This window comes from Pseudopodoces humilis, chromosome 1 (genome assembly GCF_049639895.1).
Source record: "Pseudopodoces humilis isolate 2021_Gansu_Grassland_sample_001 chromosome 1, ASM4963989v1, whole genome shotgun sequence".
Taxonomy (NCBI): domain Eukaryota; kingdom Metazoa; phylum Chordata; class Aves; order Passeriformes; family Paridae; genus Pseudopodoces; species Pseudopodoces humilis.
This window is the reverse complement of record NC_142200.1, coordinates 19,534,743-19,557,478: the sequence shown is the minus strand read 5'-3', so window position 1 is coordinate 19,557,478 and position 22,736 is coordinate 19,534,743. Positions and strand designations below refer to the sequence as shown.

General features: G+C 35.7%; 1 protein-coding gene across 22 annotated transcripts in view; it reads left to right on the top strand.

The window, feature by feature from the left end:
- RIMS2 (regulating synaptic membrane exocytosis 2) overlaps positions 1-22,736 on the top strand; it is a 446,037-nt gene that overhangs the window by 89,307 nt on the left and 333,994 nt on the right. The gene's annotated exons all lie outside the window — the stretch shown is intronic.

Here is a 22,736-nt window from a genome sequence, read left to right as displayed (position 1 = left end):
TCAGTGCTCAGCCTTGGTCCCTGCCTCAGCCATGCAGTTGCCTGGATGGTTCCCTTGCTGAGCCTAATGCATAGGCTTGGCTTCCTGGATTGCCTCAGCTCTACCTCATCACCTTGCTGGGGACCTGGGCCCTATCCTTGGGCTCTCCTTGGGTGCATGCTGTGGGACACAGGTGTGCAGGTGGCACCATGACCTGCCTCATGCCACCCTTTCTGCCTTCTCCTGGCCCTGGCTGAGCTACTCTCCCTTCTTCTGCTGGGGCTGTAGAGAAGTAGTGCTGTCCCAGCATAACCCTTCAGCAAAACACTTCTTCAAGCTGTTGCATTTAATGCTAAGAGTAAAAACCTTGCACAACAACCATTTTGAACCAGGAGATATTGCTCCTTTCTAGTCTGTAAACTTTATTTGAAAACTAATACCTAGCAGAACTGATATTCGGAATCAGCATTTCTGTATTGAATATTTAGATTCTCTTTACAGTTAAAAAACTTGATTGTGAATTTAATACAAGCTATTTGATATGATCAGTCCCTTCAAATGACAACTGTACAAACTATTTCTGTTATTAATTTTATTTATTTGAAACTACATTTGATGGCTCTTCTGATCTCAGTAAAGAGCAAATGATGGTCTCAATTTCAAGAGGCTACATGTTTGAACTCTTCACTGCTTTTAAGCTTTAATAAACCTTAGAAGTTGTTATGATCCTGATACAATGAAGAACTCACAATTTTACCCAGATTTATAATTTTATGCAATTGAAGTGAGAAAAATACAGTCTTGAAGAGTAGCTTTGGCTCATGCAGTCAGAGCCAGATTTCCAGACTGACCTTTTTAAAAAAGGATAAGGAATAAATACTGACTCATTCTAATTTTATTTTGAGCATAGGATGGAATTCCACTAATTTTGCTAACATTTCTGTGTGTCTGAATATTTATGGAGATAAGGCCTTTCTTCTTACACCACTGTTAAAATATACCTGCATTTTCATGTTGAACAGGACAAATACCACTGTCCGTTGAAAACTGAATTGAATGATTTCTCTAATGTCCTTGCTATTGAAAAGCCTGACTAGGCTGTCTTTCCTCAGTCATGTCATTGCTTGCAGTGTGTTGCTATGAACTCAAGAATATTTGGCAATGTGTGAACAGGAAGCTGAGAGGCTGGAAGCAGTCTCAGGTGTTTGGTAAAGTGTGACTGCCTGTCTTGAACTTCACATATCTTATATTTTGTAGCTTGTTTCTGGAAAGAGATTCTTCATCCTGGACATTATTCAAAATAGGTTGATTGTGTGAATCAAGTATTGGTTATTGTTATGATCAAAGTATGAATGACAGGATTTTGAATTATGCTTATGGAGTACAATCCTCTTGGATAGTAGAGTGTATTTCTTCAGAGGTAAGGATGAGAAATTAAGGCTCTAGATGTTTCTGTACAAAATTTCTCTGAACACTACTTTCTTATTGCAGTGGAACAGGAAACCATGCTAAGAAAGTATGAGACCACTTGGTACTGAGGAGAAAATATGTCTCTGCACACAGAGTGACAATGCTTGGATGTCCAGTGATTTAGATAGCTTTCCATGCTATTTACTATTTGTAAAACTGAGAATACCACTAAAACCCATAGTATCTTTAAAATACTTTAATCTTTTGCCACTGAACATAGAATCATAGAATAAATTGGGTCAGATGGACCCATGGAGGTTTTCCCAGACCAATCTCCATGCAGGATTAACTTCAAAGTCAGATGAGGTTTTTGTTCAACTTGTTCAACTGAATTGTAAAAACCTCCTAGGAGAGAGAATCCCTAACTGCACTGGACAACCTCTTTCAGTGATTAAAAGCTCTTGTGATTTTCTTTTTTCCTTACATGCAAAACAATCCCTTAATTGTTGCATTTTGTTTATTACCTGTGCGTCTTCAAGAAAATTCTGTCTTTGTGTTTCCTATAGCTAAACCTCAAATAGCTGAGGGATGCAAGTACTTCCCATCTTCTCACATCCTTCCCTATCCAAGCCCTCTTTAGACTAAACAAGCCTATCTCCCTCAGCTTCTCCTTGTATATTGTGTGTTTTATTGCCTGAATGTCTTGTTCGGCCTCTGTTGTGTTCCCTCCTATTTGTAACTTTAGGATTGGAGGGAGCCTAAGCCTTCTATAAGAGTTACTTGTTATAAAGTTATGTCATACAGGAATCAGAACAACGAATCTGTAAAATTAATTGTCACCCCTTTTTGGTAAGCTGTTGTATTCCCAGTGCAGCCAATGCTTAACCAAGTGCCTAAATTTAGTCTCTGTATTGGCATGTGAAATTAAAATACCAGATAAAAATCATCATTCTTCATTCATTAAAATAGAGAATATTTTTGACTGAAAATGTTTTGAATATTTTTTCTAAAGTATTATTCCATTTACAATTTTAGACAGCTAAAAAGACAATTTATTTAAAGGAAATAATCTATAGAAATGTTTGTATTTAATATTGATGTGTATGAAAAAGAAAGTAGGTGTGTTATAGACCTGGAATGACATGCAGTAAATGCTTGTGACCAACTGTCTCCTTGTGCTTTATAACTCCAGGATTTTTAAGATTTCTTGAATGGCTAACATGAAATTTTGCCATTTGAAGACCTTCTGTTTGTCTGTAGTAAACAAACATTCTAAATTTCACTGAACTCTTTTCAAGTGCAAAGGATTGATGAATGCTAATCAGTTGCAGTACTGGGGTCCAAGGTATGAGCTAAACGCTTCATTCTTTTGTAGATGACCCATTTTCTTTTGTGAAGATAATTCAGGCTGACTCCCAAATTATTTTTATGAAAATAATTCCCTTTGAGCATTTTTTATAAAATTTTATTGCAAGATAGTCTAAATTTTACTCTTGGAAGGATCATGAAAACTATTAAAATTACTTATTTTTCAGTATATCTTCTTCACCACTAGGGAAAATAAGAAAGATATATATTACTTCCTTTGATATTTATTTGTTTATCTTACTAAAAAATTCTAGTACTTGCTTTCAAAATGGAAGTGACTCTTTCCTTATTTGTGTTTTTTTGTTTTTTTTCCCCTTGTTCTTTCTTTCTTGCTTTCGTGGATATGAACTCCAGGAGGACAAAGTGGTTAGAGCCTTTTTTCTGTTTAAAGTTCTTTTCTTTTATGGTAGACTTATTTCCTGCCCTACATTTGCTCTCATTTACACAGGTGTAATTCCTACTGAAGGCAAGGGGAATTACTGTTATTAAAATGAAAGCAATGCTTGGCATAAAAGGCTTAACTGTTTTTCAAATAGCTTACTAATAACGTGTGAGTTGTTGTGACCAGTATGCATGATATTCCTCTCTGTCTGCAGCTTTTGTGAGCATGCCCCTGCCTTTCCTTTTGCTTTTGCAATATATGTGCACAGCTTTAAAAAGTTAAATGTCATCTGTGTCATAGGTGTTTCTTTGATAAGATTCATTTGTATTCTTGTAGAAGTGGCATAAAGTGATCATAATGATTTTTCCACTCTGTATCACTGATATGTATGCTCTCAACACTTTAGGTTGTAATTTTTTTTTGGCATGGTAGTTCAGCTGTGATTGTCAATGACAATACAATTAGATACCAGTAAATACTGAGAAAATATGTCTATCTGAAACGTTTGGGAATATGCCAGCAATGTCATAGAGTTATCCACTAATATAAAGTATTTTCTAAACTGGTTTGTAGGTTTTCCTAAAATATAGTTCACATATTGTATTCAGTATAATGTTGAAATATTGTTAAATGTTATGCATGTCACTGACATGCTGTTTGTCTTGATAATATTACACATACAGTAAATATTTTAGTCTTTTATTTTAGCAAGGTTTAAAATGGTAGTATAAATGTGAATTTGGGAATAATCCTGGGTATATTCCAATATTTTACCAAATTAGTGTAATTTTTTTTAAATAACAGATTTGAGAAAACTACATGAGCTAGTGTAAATTGTTCTTCCATCAAAATTTCTGCTGTACTCTAAAGAACTAAAATTCAAAAGCAATTTGCTCTGTAATGCTTGGCAAATACGTTCCTGTATGAGATGGAGTAAAGAAATTCTTTAACATTCGTATACTTTTAGCTAATGTATACAGAGAATGGCTTTTTCTATAATAAAATGCAATTTTTTCTCCCTGATACAAGAGTCAAGGCTCAGATTTGACTTGCACATATGGTTAACACAGCAGTTGTAAGCCATGTGCTGTTGTTACCATTTTGGACATATGTCACCTGCCCACTACCAAAGATTTGAGGTGGGCCATCTACCGGTGCCCCAGTCTGTTAGAGGGTACAGCTTTCTTTTGGCTTACACCATCAGAGATTTTCACAGTTAAAAGGCTGTGAAAGTTCAAAAGCTGTGAGGTACCAGCAGTTTGTAAAATAAAGAGGTAGCTGTTGAATACAAAAAGCAGATGAAAAAAGGAAATTTTCTTCTTGAAGAATGTGGCATTTCTGTAAAATCTTGCAAGTAATTGATGCATGCTAACAGTATTTATTCCCACAGTCATTCCAACAACTGATGTCTGCAATATCATCTATGTTGGAGCCATGTCAAATACTAGAGTCACTTAAAATAAAAAAAACAAATATGTGAAGGAGGTCACAGTAATAAGGTTATGTTATTATCTAGATTTACCATGTACATGTGTTAAGGAGGAAAGGGACAGGAATTTCCCTAGCTAATCAACTAATTGTATTTTTTTCCATGAATAAGGACAGTGGCTCAAGTTGCTGTATGTAATGTTTGTTTCTGCTGATTTTGAAATAGATGTTTTAGAAATTATGAAGGCAGGAAAAACAATGAATATATTCAACTTTTTCTCAACTATAGACATTGTGAAGAAAGAACAGCCGTGGTATTTTTCTTTATATTTTAGTACTAACTGTAAGGTTAAAAGCCCTGGTGTATTGAATGCAGATACTGTCAAAATAGGTACTTTCAATATAAACAGTATTTTTTTTTTTGTATGCTACAGCATTTACCAATAGATTGACACACCTAGTGAAACCTTAATATTATTTTTTATCCTTCATTTTCCAGTGTTAGTGTAGAAGGTCTGAATTACAGTATTTCTTAGGAGGCCTATTCTGTATTTTGTAACCATAGAATGTCAAGTTCAATAGAAAATGTTCCTTGACAAAGCTATAGATACTTGGTGACTGTTGGTGGTTTGTTGACCCAAGTGAAAAAACATGGCTTTGGAAAATGAGATGTATTCAAAGCATCAAGTCTGTAATGAGTTAGAAACATATTTTAGTGTGTCCCCTGTAGAAATCTTGTTACATTTTTTGATAAAGATTAAGATTGCAGGGAAAAGCTGGGACTGCACATGGAGTTGAATAATTGGGACAACCATACAGCAGTCTACTGGTGCTATTAATGGTGGTGGATCCTGACTGGTTTAGTGTTGTACCATTAAATATGCACAAAAGGAACTTACACTACACCTCCTTCTGTTCCACTTGTGTGGCCCCACCTGCAGTGCTGCATCCAGCTCTGGGGTCCTCAGCACTGGAAGGACACAGACCTTGGAGTGAGTCCAGAGGAGGCCACCAAGATGATCAGAAGAATCAGAGCACCTCTCCTATGAGGAAAGGCTGAGACAATTCTCCAGGCTGAGTAATCCCAAGAGAAGACTCTGGGAAGAACTTAGAGAAGCCTTCCAGTACCTAAAGGGGTCCAAGGAAGATAAGGGAAAACATTTTTAGCAGGGCCTGCTGCAATAGGAAGAGGGGAATATGGTTTTCAACTGAAGGGAAGGTTGGTTTATTGTAGATATGAGAGAAGGTTTTTACCATGTGGGAGGCAAAATGCTGGGACAGGTTGGTGAGAGAGGTGATGGACTGGTGTTCTGAGCAACCCAGTCAAGTTGAAGATGTTCCTGCCCATGGCAGGGGTGTTGGATTAGATGAGTTTTAAGGTCCATTCCATCCCAAACCATTCTATGGTTCTATGATAATAATACCACTTCAGAGTTTACAGGTCACTGTGCCTCTTCCCACAATGAACATGGGAATGACTCATGAATGTCTCAGTCCTTCATTAGTCAGGTATATAAAGTACTTTTACAAAATGGAGACCCCACTGTGCCAGAAAGGAATAATTTAAGTTGGGATTAAAAGAATTAGATCATATCTGAGAAGGAAACAGTTGATGTTTTAAAACTGAAAAATAGTGTGAATTTTTTCCAACTTCTGGATGTTTTTTCATTAAGAAACAAAGGTACAATTTAAAAGATTTCCTGCATATCTGTCACTAATTTTCAGTCAAAATGTGACTATGAGGTAGAGATTTCTTTGAGAAAACAGAGTCAATTAAGGCTGATAAAAATGAAGTTGATTTGAAAAAATAAAGATAGACAGGATTATCTCCCTTTTACTTAGATTTTGACAATTTATTCCTAATCAAATAACTTTATTGAAATGAGCAACACCATTAGCTAGAATAGTGAAATTTTGTGACTATATCACTGAAAATCATGGAAAATGTGATTAAACTGATGAGGAACTAGGAAGTGCAATACAGTTTGGGAAAAAATGTATCTTCATTTTAAATTGTAGGAAATGAAAAATAGTAGAATTTTTAAATTTTTACTGAATGTTATCCGGAATTTAAATGAAATCATAGATTTGTACCCTTGCATTGAGACCATGACTTTAAAATACCATGGATACTTTGGAGACAACAAATAAGTAAGCAACTTACCATGTTTTGGAAAGAGCTGACAGGAGAAAAGGTGGTTCCTTCACTTAGCTGGTCATTTTCTGGCTTTTTAAAACTGATAGAGTTACAGTGGAGTGTTTTGTTATGGATATTTGAGGTTTCGATACAGCAGTTCATATTTGTTAAGCGTTTGTTTTCAAGTGGCAAATTTTGTAGCAACATGAAATCGGCAGTGGCATGGCCCTCAGAGCTTCTGATACTTTTTTGGTTCATCATCTCTTTCAGTGGATTCAGAAACTTGTTTTTAGGGAATCTGTTTAGCACTGCTACAGATCAAAGCCTTCATCAAAACTCTTTATAATTTTGTATGGGATAAACCTGAGGAGGAATGCAAGGGAACTTGCTTTTAGTTCTGTCTTTATTTCCTGTGCAAGGAAATAAAATATTTGCCACTTTCTTTGAAGTAAGTCTTCTACCTTTCTAATGTTATTAATTTTGACATACTTAAGATACAGACAAATAGCTTAAATTTAAAAATCTATTCTGAAACCTCCACCAGTTCTAAGAACTTTTTTTTCTAAAACAATTCTATATAAAATTACAGTAGAGAAGATAAAAAGCAATTATAGGGAATTTTTCTCCATCCCTTTATCTTACTGCAGTTAAAACTTCCTATTCCCCAGGTTTTCTTCACCATGTTCCAAAGCAATCAACATTGTTATTACAGTCAGGAGAGACCTGGGTGTTGATGATAATGTTTTCTGTCACTTTTTGTGAAAATTTCACTCTTAAAAAAGCAAGTTTTTATCATTTTACTTCTGCCATTCAGAAGAGGTCCTGGGCCCTATCAAGTTCCATATTATATATAAACCGTTGGTGTGGTAGGTCTGTATCTCCACAGCACCTGACAACTTTTTCATCTGGAACTGAACAAATGTGAGAAATATTTGTAGAAGCCATAGGTTGCTTCTCCTACCTCTGCCTTCTTGTTATTGGAAAATACCTGTTTTGGGAAACTCTTACCCTGTTCTAGACACTTGACTCAAGCTGATTTTGTGTCTTAGGAAGAAACACAGAGTCTCATCAAGATTTTCATGTCCTGTTTATGCTCTGTGTGTGTGTTTTTAACAAAGAAATATGTCAATTCCCAGATCACTGATATTTGGAAAAAATCCCTTTTTTAGAAAGAGACTCACAAAAACTATAGAATATTTCCTACACTTAGAATACCTCTGACAAAAGTTTCCTGTACCATCTATTGTATAGGATCCTTTTCTGAGATTTGCCGTGGGAAGCTTAATGATTTTCCTCAGCTCTTGAGTATTGTCTTTCAGATTGGGATCTCTAAAAGTCATTCAGAGACTGGGCAACTTAGATCTTCCTAAATCTACTTGGGCCACTTCTCCAAGCCTGTTCTCTGATCCTGTTTCTCACATATCCATTTGTCTAAGCTGCTTTCCTTTATCTTACTGCATTCAGACTGCATTCTTGTTTCCTTGATCACTAACAGAAAGTCCCACCAGTAGCAGAAGGAGAACAAACTTCTTGGCTGAAATTGGATTGCCAAACATATTTTAATGCTAGGTTGCTCCTTTTGCCTGTCAAAATTATCCTGCAATCAAGTCATGTCCTCTACTCAAAATACGTTTATCCAGCTTTATTTTCAACGTTTTCAAGGCTGTCATGATGTGACATGATAGAATGTAGTCAGTGTACATAGGTTCTTAAATCTGCAAGTAGCAGACTTAAATCTTAGTGATGGCTATGCATAGTAAATACCTCCTACTAATGTTTAAATTGGCATACAAATGCTTTCTCTAAATTAGATCTCATGTGTTGTTAACTTTTAGGGCCTTACTGTCATACCAAAATACACTGTTGGTTGGCCATCACAGTCAATGAGCAGGGAGAACACACTACATTGTAGTCCATAGTCCAACTTAATATTAACTTCTTTGAGTCGGTGGAGATGTCGGGGAACTTATTTTTTTTAATTAATTTTTTTCTTTTTTTTTTTTTTTTTTCTTTTTATCTTCACTGCAATGCCCATTGGCCTATTTTCTCATGCACAGATCATTGGCTTACCCCCCACAGTGTTTGAGAAAAGGGGAATGTCATCCTAGGAACTGCCAATCTCATTTTCCAGCTTCTGCTTGAAATGTAATTGGAAAATAAAAATAAAACAACTTCTTCACATGATGTAGCTTCAAATTGATCTTAGCTATGTCAAGCCAATGGCTACATGGGGCTTTAGATCCATGTAAGGGGACTTTTATTTTTTATCTATGCTCTGTGCTTAAAGAACACACTGAAATATGTTTCTTGCTTTAGAACGTACAGAAAACTGATTAAGAAAGTGAGTCTGAAATTCTTTTTACACTCATATTTGTACTTCTGCATTAGATAAGCAAGGGTTTATATGCCCAAAAGCTTCTATAAAATTTTTCACCCACAACAGTCAGTGTAAAAGACACTAGTTCTTCCTATAAACCTTGTCCTTTACATATACACTATGGTGGTGTAATTTTACCCTACAGAAATTAGAAGTAGCTGGTTTGGTTTTAATTGGTACTGAATTTCTGAAAAGCACTAGAGGTAATTTTTTTTTGTTTTAGTTTTTGTCAGTTTTTGTTTTTCTAGCTATTTTTCCCATCCTGATAGCACTAGAAATTTATCTTTTAACTGCAGATTATTCAAAATAGATTAATTTTCCATTAAAATTCTTCTTCAATCTATCCTAAAATAATCCTGTCCTAAAACATGTATGGAAACATTGCTATAACAATAAAAACTATAGCACATAAATAAATTTTCACTTTTGTTCAAATTAATAGAGCAAGAGCAATTACAAATAACAATTCTGGAACCAGAAGATAAAACAGTTCTTGAGCAGTAAGTTTTATTTGCCACCTGTTGCAATATTCAGAAACATTACCATGTGCTATTAAGTTCCAGGTGTAGACCTTTATCAAAGGTAGCTCAGCAAATTCCTTATTTCAGTCCCAGGTGTGTAACAGCACACCTAGGACTCTTTGGACACAGTTAGACATTATGGCACAGCAGGGGATGGTATAAATGTTTAATTATCTAGGTTCAGCTTCAGTGGCTGGAAACCAGTGCCTATATATATAAATAATGAAGACATTGCTAGTAATAGAGTAAAGCAGCAAACCTCCCAAGGTGTTTTTTTTCCCCCTCAACTGTTTACTTAGAACTTTATTTAGCTAGTGTCTTCAAGGAACAGTTCAGTGGTAGGTTGAGGAACTAAATGACAAAGGCCTTGCATCTGGGTTTCTATCGGTCTGCTTTTTAGATCTGCTGTGGGGAAAAATGGAATTTGCATGGCCAGAATCTGTTGATACATGAAATATTGTATGCACAGGCAAGATAGTTAGCTTAGTATGAGTGCACTTATGTAGACAGTTTTAACAGACGTTGAACTTCAGTGCATTCAAGGAAAAATTTAAATAAATGTGAAAAATCCTGTGTTTAAACAAGATGTCACCTATGAACTATAAACAGGGTATTCAAAAATTAAAATTTCCATGGTTTCAATTATAATGATGCCTTCATTCGGCATCAAGAAGATCTACGGAAAAGCCTGGATTTCAGGTAGCTAATTCAATTTTGGTCAATTTATGTGTGTTACTGTTTGTGGCTTTTTGAAAATTAGTTTCATGTAGTTCACAAGCCCTTTTTAGCTTTTTAGATTGGCAAGAAATAATATACCAATGGTTTGTAAACCAAATACATATTAAAAAGATTTCTGTTTGATATAAGGGATAATATGCTTTCACAAAATAAATCCCTACAATGTTTTAATAATGATAGAATCCAGATGTATCTTTATTAATTTAAGTGGGAATCCGAGTATTTTTTTTTTACTATGTGTATGTGTACCTCCCATTCATTTTTAAATGTTTAAGGTTGGTCAGTGTTAATCACTAGTGCTCATTTAACCTGTTCATCTTTCAGTTTCAGTGTAATTGCTACATAACTTCGGAGTCATGACCTGTTTAATTAAGGTGTTCTTGCTCTCAGATACTTGGTCATGTGATTATGAAAGATGATATTTATTGCTGTTAATGATTTGGATTTCTTACCATTTTTGGCAGGCAAAGTATGGGATCTTTCTAAGAGGTTAGATTAGTTTAACCTCTACATTGAAGATAGGGTTCAAATGCCTATTTCTCCCAATGTCTGCAATTGCCTAGTGTCTTTGCATTCAGTGTTAATTTTTAGATTATAACACCATGTTGATTGTATATTTTTTAACAAATTGGTTTTGCTCTGTAGCTGTGAAGCAAATTCATCCTGTTTTGCTTCAAATTTTTTTTTAGTTTTATCTAATCTTCGTTTGACTTCTGTTTTTTATTGACATCATTGTGGGTGGCCAAAGAAAACTTTCCGTGTAGTGAGTCTGGCCTCAATAACTTGGGGTGGAGCATGATTGTTTACATTGTTCTTAACATTGTTGTATAGTAAAAAGTGAAAGTTAGTTCAAAATTTAGCCTACAGATTCAGACACTAATCCCAAGTACTCATTGAAAATGTCTAAAAAGCTATATTTTATTCAAGAGAAAGTGGTTTATTAATGTTGACCATGTTGCAAAGGATTTTTTTTGGTTGTAATTTATGTTTCCAGAGTCATAGATTAATATGATTGTTTTGTTTTATAGTTTATTCATCTGTTTTTCTTAACTGGCTATTTATAAAGGACTTTGAAATAAAATAGCTATGATCCCAGAATGTTAGTCTTCCACAATTTTATTATACCAAAAGCTTAAAAAATTGCTATAGATATATTTAGTATTATGAGTGGGATTCTGATACCATCATAGGTAGGGGTTTGTCCATGTCCCAAGTTCACCAAATGCCTGCCTGCTTTGTAAGGTCCTTACTCTAAGGAGAACATGCCACCAGTTACAGCTTACACTTGGCAGTTAGGGAAGAAAAAGAGTGAAGCAGATCACTGTCTCCACTTTCCGTGGACTTAAATGTGGGTTAGGTCTGGTCCAGAACTGAAAATTGAAGCACATAAAACATCACCTTCTGAGGAGATTACAAAGTCATTCATAAAGAAAGCATTGTGTCAGGATTTAGTCTCAACAAAAGTGCCTGTTTAAGCATTTTTATTTCTAAGGCCTCAAACATTTGGTGAAGCCCATTTATACAGGTTGCATGTGGTGTTTTCACAGAGCTGACTTGCTTCCTTCAACGTTGTCTGTAGTGAGTGTTGAAAAAATGAAGGGAGAAGCAGAGGCCACATGGAGATATATCAATAGTAAGATTCAGTGGTTTAACGGGGTAAATTGATAGGATTTCAGCTGTGAGTTGGAATGTAAAACTACACAGCCTATTCAGAAAGAATTTCCAACAATCTACATGCTCTTTTTTAGGCAAGTTCTGTGTCCTTTCTAAGGCGCAGACACAGTTTCCAGGATATACTTCTAGAAAGCCTTTTATTCTTGTGAGAGGTTCAAATCCTGATGCCAAGTTTTTCAGGACAAAATTCTTTTTATAATTTGGCAATATTCTTTGAAAAGTCTACTATGTAGTTGTTAGCTGCATATTGAAATTGTAGTGTGGGTTCTTTTTTGAAGAGAAATTCAATTATTTATGTTCTTCAAGACACTTTGTCCATTACTTGTCTGCTGTTCTTGCTTCATCTGGATTCTCATATTAAGAGTTTGGAAGAACATGAAGGACTTTAATAAAGTATGACTGCTTTGGACTTTCAGTTCACATATACAGAATACGTATGTGAAGAGCTCTATCATGATATATTTAACTTTTCCTAGAAGAGGGAATGATACAAAAGAACTATAAAGTAGGAACTGGTCATTAAATTGTAGATACAATTATCTGAGTGAATTTGAAGTAGACCTAAGTTTAGGGAAGGTGATAATTCTCCCTAATAACACTTTCAAAGCCTGCTAATTTATACCAGCAGAGAAAGGGAAACATTCATCTAGCTACCACTGCTGAAGTGTCAGACGGACTTGCAAATGTGGAATTTGTAGCTATTTTAAAGTAAGAAATAATTATGGAAGTACATAAACATGTCAATATATATAAAGTAGAAATATAGGCAGTTAACCATATTTCCTTCCTAACAAAGGGGACTATTTGACAATGGATTAAAAAAAAGATAAAAAAGAGCTTTATTTCATTGTTCCTTTTTTCCTTTTGTTAAATATAATTGATCTCTCCAGCATATTGATAGGTATATATAGCTGTGTAAGGTGTCACTAAGTCTGTTGCTTTTTAATAAGACCCTTAGTCTATTCTATTTTGAAATTCACGAAACAAACATACTGACATACATATATTTTTTTTTTTTTTAATGTTAGTTTTTTCTTACTATTCTGTCAGGCTTAACTATGGCTGCATCTATTGCAGGCAGAAGATGTGCAGCTGTTGGAGTATGCAGCTCAGTGGAGGTTTCCAGGCTGGATAGCACAGCATTGAGAATGCTGGAGGGAGGCAGTTGTCCCACCACACCATGAGCTGGTTTGGGGTACCACACTGTACAAAGGACATCACACTTTGTACAGTGAGTCCAGGGGAAGGAGATTAAAGTGGTGAAAATTCTCAAGGGCAAGACTTATGAGTAGTGGCTGAGGTCGCTTGGCTTGTCCTGGTTGGAGAAGGCAGTGACCTGACTGCAGTCTCTGGCTTCCTCACAGGCACAGGGAGGTGGGCTGGGGAGCTTCTGATTGGACCAGATTTCAGATTAGGAGAAGGTTCTTCACCCAGAGGGTGGTTGGTGGTGGAACAGTCTCCCCAGAGAACTGGACAAGGCACCAAGCCTGTTCCAGGAGCATCTGGATAATGCTCATAGTGATATGGTTCAGTTGTAGGCAGTCCTTTGAGGAGCAGGGGGTTGGAGTCCATGCTCCTTATGGAGCCCTTCCAACTCAGCAAAATTCTTTTATTCTACATGTTTTACATTTTGTCTGAGAGCCCTGCTGCTGTGACTACATTGCTAGAGCCCAGGCAGCAAGTTCATGTAAAGTTGAAGAATGTTTATGTGGGATTCAATACAGCAGTAACTACATGATAAGCATCTCAATTTTTCTATTACCATGATGTTATATTTCATTGGAGTTGGATCTTTCATTTTTCTCAGACAATTTCAGTAATGAATGATGACACAGATGATGTAAATGGTATAATTCTGTTGATTTCAATTTAGTGCCGTCTCTAAACAGACCCCAGGCTTATTGTGGTCCTGTCACATTTCCTCCCTTTTGGCCCCTTGCTGATGTTGATATTGTGTCTTATATTTATAAATAACTTGTGAACACTTAGTGCCATTCATCTTCAGACAGTTTACAAGTGTTAATTAATGATCATGCTCAGCACCTCTGGGCTGTAGATCATTTGTTATTTTTATTAGCTGGTCCCTTAATGAAGCTGTGACATCAGTACAGATTTTTGAACACAAAGGGGCATAAATAACATCTAATTGAGACTTTTAGGAAACAAAAGTCTCAAAATGAAATCACTTTATGATACTTGAATATTATTTAACATTGCCTTTGAGAGTAAAAGTCTTGGTAAAATAAAACAACTTGGAAGTGTAATTTGGATTATTTCTACCATGTCCTAAATTTGGTGGAAAACAAATATTTAGTATATTCATAGCTCATAATAATTAATTCTTAGAATATTAATAATAAGAACAAATAATAAGAACATATTGTAATAATATTTTATTAAAAACCCTAATATTTTCAGACATTCAATATTTGTGTAAAAACTGTTAATGTCATCAAATTGGATAGAAAAATTTTGAAAATTAGTAATTCTAATGCCTATTTGTACTGCCCTTATTGCAACCATAACTGCCTATTTGTACTTTTTTAACAAAAATTTGTCTTTTCTCTGTCACAAATTTCTAATCCATGAGCAAAGTTGCTCTAACAACAGTCTTTATAGAGAGAATTATTTTTTGAGGAATTAAGGGAACAAATGGGCAAAAAAAATTAGACTGAGGAGTTCAAGTAACTTGTTTTTTGTTGTGCAGGGATGGTTAAGGGTTAGTGTAAAAAAACCACCTAATTTCTTTGCAGAAACTTAAATTATAGTAGACCAACAAAAATTACTGGTTAAACTGAAACAATGAAGATTAATTGAATAACGAAATAAGGGGAAAACTCTAATCAACTTCCTAGATAAGTTCCTCAAGCCTTTGTACTGGGGAAGACCTTTAATATTTTCACTAGTGGCCTTGGCATAGAGAACAAGAAAGCTGTAATTAAATACATTGGTTACACAAAGTTGGGTACTTATCAGCACAGGGGAGCAATGGGATACTGCACAATAGAGAACTAGGTGACCTTCTGAACTCCTGTAGTGAGAATGAGTGTGATAAAATAACCACTAAGTGTAAAATCAGGAATTTAAGAACTAATAAGGCTTTCTTCTCTGAACTACAGGCCAGGGACTCCTGTGTGGCTCAGTCTTGATCAACAATCCTGAATTCTGCTTTCCATAGCAGGGTAACTGAGTCCAAGCTGCTTATTAGGAGCAGTTTTTGCTCCATGCTGTTCACTCTGTGCTGGCATTGTCTGGGAGATGCTGGTTAGCAAAGGCCTGTCTGTGCCAGGAAGATAAGAATTAGCAGGCAATCCTGGGCCAGCACCTGGCCCTGTGACAGGGTTATGTCTTCCTAGTATAGGCATAATCTCAAAGAGCAAAATCTATTTGGTCTTGTAAAATGAAAGCAGAGATGGTATATGATTGGTCACTACAAAAACATCAGGCACAAACACTGAGGAGAGAGAGAGGAGCTATTTACACTTAATGACAATACTAGTACAAGAATAAATAGCAATAAACTAGTTTGGAATACATGAGCACTGGAAATGAAAAGGCATTCTTTCCATTGTAGCTGTAGGACTTGGAAAAGCATTTTGACAGATTTTGGGCTCATAATTTGTAGTTAATTTTAAGAAAGTTTATTATATTATGAAAATTAAAAAAAATAAAATTCTTTGAAACAGCAGGCAACTGGAAGCAATCCATGAGTTTTCTCCCTATCCAGTGTACTTAATGAGCTTAAGTTTCCTAAAAAAAGTGCAGGAACTGTGTGCTCAGTTATTTTGCTTTTCTGAAACGATTACAAATCTGCAAATTCGGTAAATATGTAGCTTGGTCAACTGTACATTCTCAGTATATTAAGTAATTATTCAAATTTCCAAGGTTAAAAACATCCTTTGTGAAGCATGTTGTAAACTCTGTTCACTTAGAGCAGTTTTATTTCATGCCAAACCCAGTGCACTTACTTAATAAACCCCCATGGCCCCCTGGAGTAGTGTGTAGGTTTATGTATTCCATTTTGGAAGCAGTGCAGCTGTATTTGTTGAGACATCATACTGACCAGTTTGTACTATGTCCAAAGCACACCCAATGTTACAAAGCCATTTTCTCACTGGAGGTCTGTGTGCCATTCTAGTTCTTCACAAATCATGAAAGCTCAAGAAGGAGCTAAGTATGGTCAGTATGGCACTGTGTAGGAATTATGCACTGCCTTCATTGGCATGGACTGAACAGTTTTGAGTTGTGCCTGTGCCATTATGAAAAAACCCAAATTATTACCTTTACAAATCTTGAAGAATATCAGATATTTTATACATTTACTTATTTTTATACAATATATTTTAGGAAGGATGTGCTTTGGCTTATATTAACCCAGCTAGATTAGTGTTCTAACTAACAGTTTCTAGTTCTACTGTGCATTGGGAGGGGTTGAAAAAAAATGTATGAACAAAATTACTAGTATATGTCTTAAGGATAGTAAAAGAGTGATACAAAAGAGATACACTGTCCATTAGAATAACATCACCATTAATACAAAGAAGTGTACCTTTTAAAAATTGTAGTCACGTAACTTTCACCTTGTAAGATAGTGTCATATAAATGTATAATGTATCAGATGCATGCACAGAAGTGATATGTTTATTTTACTCTGACTTGGTTGTTTATGGCCATTATAACTTTTCATATATGATGTATCCATTCACTACAAAGTCAAGAGCAAACATAATCACTCCCCCAGTACAACAAATTTTTGTAGTGCAAATACACATATCCCTTAAAATATATATAAAGATGTGTTTGTCTCATACCAGTATTATAAATTTTCTCACTTTTATTAGCTGGTATTTGAATTCTTGTGATATTGAATACAATTTTGGGGTATAGGTATCTGTTTGTCATTACAGATACCAGACAAATAAACATTATAACAGTTTTGGCATTCAGTCAAATTGATTGTAACATAAAAGTGAAAGTCAGTGCCGTAGCACAGACTAGTGGCATAGCAAAATATTGAAAAAATAGGTAATCTTTATCAACTTTTATAAAATCACAAATTCAGAGATTAACTTTGCTGATGTAATGTACTTCACTGACTAAATGTGTTAATGTAACAGAAGGAAATTAAAAGTGGACTTGTCTGTACAGTCAGTACAAATTTAAAATGAGTAATTGAAAATTAAATGGAAGTAAAATGAAATGGAAAACTTTCTGTTTCATTAAAGTTATAACCAGACTCTGCTGCTTGCAATGTATGAGCATAAAGATTTATTCCATTCACTCCAAAATAATGATTTTGTGTCTTTAAAATAGATCTTAGCAGCTGCGAAAGATGTATTTGTATTCTGGACACAAACCTCTAGAATTATGTCTCTATAGAGAAATTGTACAGACATTGCAAAAGCCTCTTTGTTTTCCAAAAATACGAATGTTGGCTATGGATAGCACATGCTATATATGTCTTCCACAGTCGCAGACACTTTCATTAAAAAGGAATATCAACCCAGAAATTTTAAAAGGAAACACCTTATAGGAAACAGCACAATTTTCCCCTCACCAGTAGAGGAAATTGGTACTCTTGGCTGTAAGAGAGAACATAGACTTCAGATGGGAAGAGCAAAAGGGAATTACTGGTTTTTTAAGTGCAAACATGAGACATGTTTTGGTAGTGTACAGAACCAAGTAGATAAAATTTTATGTTTTAGCTAACTTTAGAAGTCTTATAGTCTGAGTTGAGGAAGATTGAATTCTAAGTAATAAGTAGGGTACTTAAGAGTCTTACTTCTGGCAGGGACAACTAATGTTATTTTGCTGGAAAATTTTGAGAGATCTTAATGCATTCTGAATAGAACTCAATAACCAGAGAAGCAGTTCCATCTCATTTTCTGGGGAGACGATATTCAAAATCCCAAACCCAGAACACTCACTTATTAAACTTCCAGTTCCTTGGAAACAGTGTTGCATTTCAAATACGCAAAATGAGGAAAGATTAGCAGAAACAGGGACTAGAGGTAAGGAAGATACTGTTCTGATACTGGGTCTATATTCTCTGAAGATGCACAGATTTGCTACAGTAAGTTGTAGTTTCCGTCACCGCACGGAGGAAGGTGACTCACGTTACTCAGTGCCAGTGCTGGTTTGGCAGGGTCTATTCCACATTGGCATGTGGAGTCTTTTGGGTGGTGCCCAGTGACAGGATAAGGAGCAACAGCCACAATTTAAAATGCAAGAAATTCTACCTCAACATGAGAAACAACTCATTAACTTTGAGGGTGGCAGAGCACTGAACAGGCTGCCCGGGGATGTCGCTCCCTCTCTGGACACATTCCAAACGCACCTGGACACGTTCCTGTGTCACCTGCTCCAGGTGACCCTGCCTTGGCAGAGAGGTTGGACTGCATGATCTCCAGAGGTCCCTTCTAACCCTAATGATTCTGGGAGCCTGTCATCAACATAGTGACTAATGGAGAGAGATGTACTGTGTCCCTGATGAAACTTCCTTAGTCCAGGATGGCTTCAAGCATTGCACTGCTCCATGATGTAATGAAGTTTTGTACTGGTGACAAACTGGGAAAAAAAAAAGGAAAAAAGACTGGCAGTAATGTATTTCTAATCATGATTAGTTACCTTAATGACCCAATCAGAGTTTTTCTACTCTTCCTTTTGTCTCCTCCTTCCTTTCAGATCTGTTGTCTTGTAATCTTGTATAATTTTTAAAGAATTGTATCCTACATGAAATATGAGAGCCAAAAACCAACAAAAACATATGAAATTTGCTTAAGACTACTAGCAGCAAGCACAGCAGTTAATATAATGCCTATATATATATTAGATGCTTCTGCTAAGCAGGTGAACTCTAATAGATTTAATGAAATATTGTGAAAGCCTTCCAGCACAATTTTTCACCTCAGCACACCTGTAATTCTAATGTTCTAAAGGCTGATGAGGATTTGGTGTAATTATTTCTTAGGCTGTAGTGTCAAAGCTATCAAACTCAAGCTTATGTGTAATCAAATGTACTGAGTCTTTTAATCTAATCTTAAGTAAGGTTTCCATTTTCTTTTCGGGATTTAGTGTTAGACCATCTATAACTGTACTTACAGGAAAAGTGAATGGTGTTTTTTAAGGTAGCTTTTCACATGATCTATCTGAAAATACTAAAATGAATATTACAGTATATCCTTTTACTAAATTGTTTTTTTTTTTTTCATTTGAAATATCTGTGGATGTAATTTCTTGATAAATACATTTCCCATTTATTGAAGTTAAAGTGGTCTGTCCAATATGCTTTCAAGAATTTTATCCAAGATCAAAAAAATTTAATATCATTTTTAAGACAATACAAAGAAGTGGGATTTTTTGTGCATTATTTATTTCTGATATGTAGATGTGAAATGGCTGATTACTGTAGGTTTTGTAGAATTTGTTTTATGGGCCCATGTAAAAATAAGTGCTAATAAAATGTGATGAAAGCTTCTGGGCAGGGTTAGAACTGGGAGCATATTATGAATAATCTTACCAAAAATAGTGAAGAAATCAAAACCAAGTTAGAACTTACTAGTTCACTGCATAGAACTAACCTTTAAGAATGGAAAGCAGATGGAAGGTTTAAGGTAAATCTGTCTAATCCAAACTTGGAATACTTATTTTCAGTGTTGTATATAAAAAAAGAAATTATTCTTTGAAAAAATGGATGCAAGAGGTAATGTGAAAATGTCAGGTATGTTTAGTGGGCTCTTTTCAGCAGTGAGAAGTCGATTTGAACTGAACTTCAGCAATGCCCGTTGTGTGCACTAGGTGGTGTTTCAGCCTTTCCTATGGCAAAGCACATCCCGATCCTGTGCCACAGGCAGCTGGGATTCCTGTTCTGAACTAGTACTTAGTTGGAGTGGAGATTTTTTCCCCCGTATTTTCCTTTTCAAATTGGCAGCGTTCTCGTGTGGAGGATTGACACTCAAAAATTGCAGCACTGATTTTTGTGTACAAAATGTGCTCATGACTGTTTTTAGGAAGGTGGTTGGGAGAGTTGTGAATGGGTGTAGTAGTGTGTCTACCCTGGACTGCAGATTTCAGATGTAAGGGATTAGTCTTTTTATATTTCCATTTTAGAAGGTAAAATTCTGTGTTTTCTCCTCGCAGGTTTGTCAAAATGCATTTATTGAGTATGCAGTCCACTCGTGTGGTCTTTGCTTCTCTGCAGTGCTGCTGTCACATCCCAGTAAATGCTCTGTCCTGGCAGGGACCTGGCAGGGACAGAGCTGCTCTGCATGTGTGAGCTGCTGAGCACTGTGTCCCAGGCACCCGGGGGCAGGAGGAGAAATCCTGTCCAGGAGCATGCCACCTTCCCATCTGTGCTCTTATGACACCATCCTACAAGTGTGTCTCATTTAATTGAGAGGTCTGCACTATAAATTACCGGCATTTTTTAAATTGCAAGAATGTTTCTACGTGCCGCAATAAGATGGGGAGGGCAATTTTGGCAATTACTGTTTGAGGGTTTGTAACTTTTGTGCTCACTGAAAGCACAAACATTTCTCTGTGTGTGACAGTTTCCATTCTTCTCACTGTGTGTGAATACTTGAAGCTAAATTATGTTAGGGTTAACACTATGAAATCCTGCTTGTTGAAGTTATTTTGGAAATAAGGCTTTATCAGAAGTGACCTGTAATTATCATTAAACCCTCATAGAAAAGCAAGAAAAAAAAATCTGCGAAATTCATAAATCCATGCATTTTAAATGCCATGTGTTTGATTTTGTTTTCAATCTGAAATACTCTAAAGAAACATTTTAGGAATCAATTTAGGTCAGGAGTACTCTTCCTGATTCTACTTTTAGAGGTAATGATAGGAAATTATATTGATTCAGAAGGAATTCATATTCTGTTGGGTACAAGAGAATAATGTTGGTCATTCTGGAGCCCATTGTCTGGAGACAAAATTATATCAGCCAAGGAAAAAGTTACCCAAGTGTTTTGACTGTAGTATCTAGTTTTTTTGATATTTTACCATCTCCTAAAAGAAGTGAAAATAGCAAATGGGAACTTTGGGGGATTTTATCTCATTGTCATTCAAGTTGTTATATATTTGTATACTTACATAATTGTTTCACATCTGGTTGTTTCAGTGCTCTGACACATACATGGAAAGTTTAGAGCTACTTTCAGCTGTGTACAGACCTAGCAGAAATATTTAAGTCTTTTAATTGCAGTTGAGTAAAGAGGGAAAAATACTTCTGTCTTGGGTTCTGAAATTTAACCTTGGGTCTTTCTCATGTACTTTCTAGGTTAATTAGCAAAGGTAAAACAGGGTAAATTTGTATTTGAATGATGTCCAGGCCTGAAGCATACACAGTTTTGACCTTTGAATGTCCTCTAAGGACATCTAACATACCTCAGAGGGCAAAGTGCTACTTGAGGAGTCTCTCTTTTTTGCCTTCAGTGCTTTGGTGGTTTGTTCTGTCTTGCTGATGTAAGCAAGCATGAGTTCTCATAAATGATATCAGCCCTATAAAAAGCTAAGAAGGAAGTTTACTAGGATGGGGCATACCACCACCATTAAACGGGCAAGTGATGCCTCCTTTTCCTCCCCCAGCCTACAGTTTGATGACAATGAGGCAGTTGGTGACTTTAGTTTGAGTATGAAACTTGAATCCAAGTAAGCTTTTATATGAAGCTCTCATTGAAAGATTTTTTGTGAGACTGGACTAGAGAGCATGGCCCAAATTATCTGTTAGATTACAGCCTGGAGAATGAAAGCAAGATAGAGATTGCAACTTCTGAAACCTTTTCTGGAGGACTGAGCTAGATGTATTGTAGATGTATCTTCCATGTGATTCCATGGAGCTGGCTGCTTTTGAAAGAGTGATGAATATTGATGTAAGCCTTTGCATGTCCTGTACTCTAAAGCACTAAAATACTGCAGCTTGCTGTAGGATTAGAACTGGAGACATGAGAACTAGATTCAAGGCTGAGTGTAGACATTCAAGGAATATATAGTAAAACCAGTACAATTTTCTCTGTGAACTCAGACAAAAATATATAAAGGGAAGAGGAAGAAAAATAAAAGGAAGCTAAGGCTTAAGAAAAATTAAGATTAAAGAGTGAAGGATGAAGCTTCTGGTGAATTAATACTATCTACAATCCAAATTTTAGGGTAACACAATAATCAATAAACCAATTGAATGGTCCGATGTGTTCATGACCTGTGTCTTGTATTTGATTCCCTGCATTCTGATTTATTCTCATATTGCATAATAACTGAATGTTATTATGAAATTAACTTACAGGTAATTGGTGTTGATTTCCTGAATTGCCATGTGACTAAGGTGATCAGATACAAAAGCTTTGCAAAGAAGTACATTTTAGAATATCAAAAAAATCTCAGTACTATATGCTGGATCACTCAACTGGGAGGCTGCAATTATTTTAATAATTTAGTAAGCATATATTGAAAGCTAAATTGTGGGTGCGAAGTGGAGAGAAACACCACCTTATACATTACTTTAGTTATAAAACAGCTTTGATTTAAAATTGCTCTGAACTTGAAGTCACTTCTTGAAGTCAGTGTCTTTATTCAAGCATCAGATATAGTCCACCATGGAAGTAAATCAGCAGACCATTTTTGAGAATTATAAAATTACTTTTTTGCAATTGCAGATGACCTTTTCTAAAGTTCCTTACTCTTAGTGAGAGAATTAAGATGGATTAAAAGTTTAATGATTTT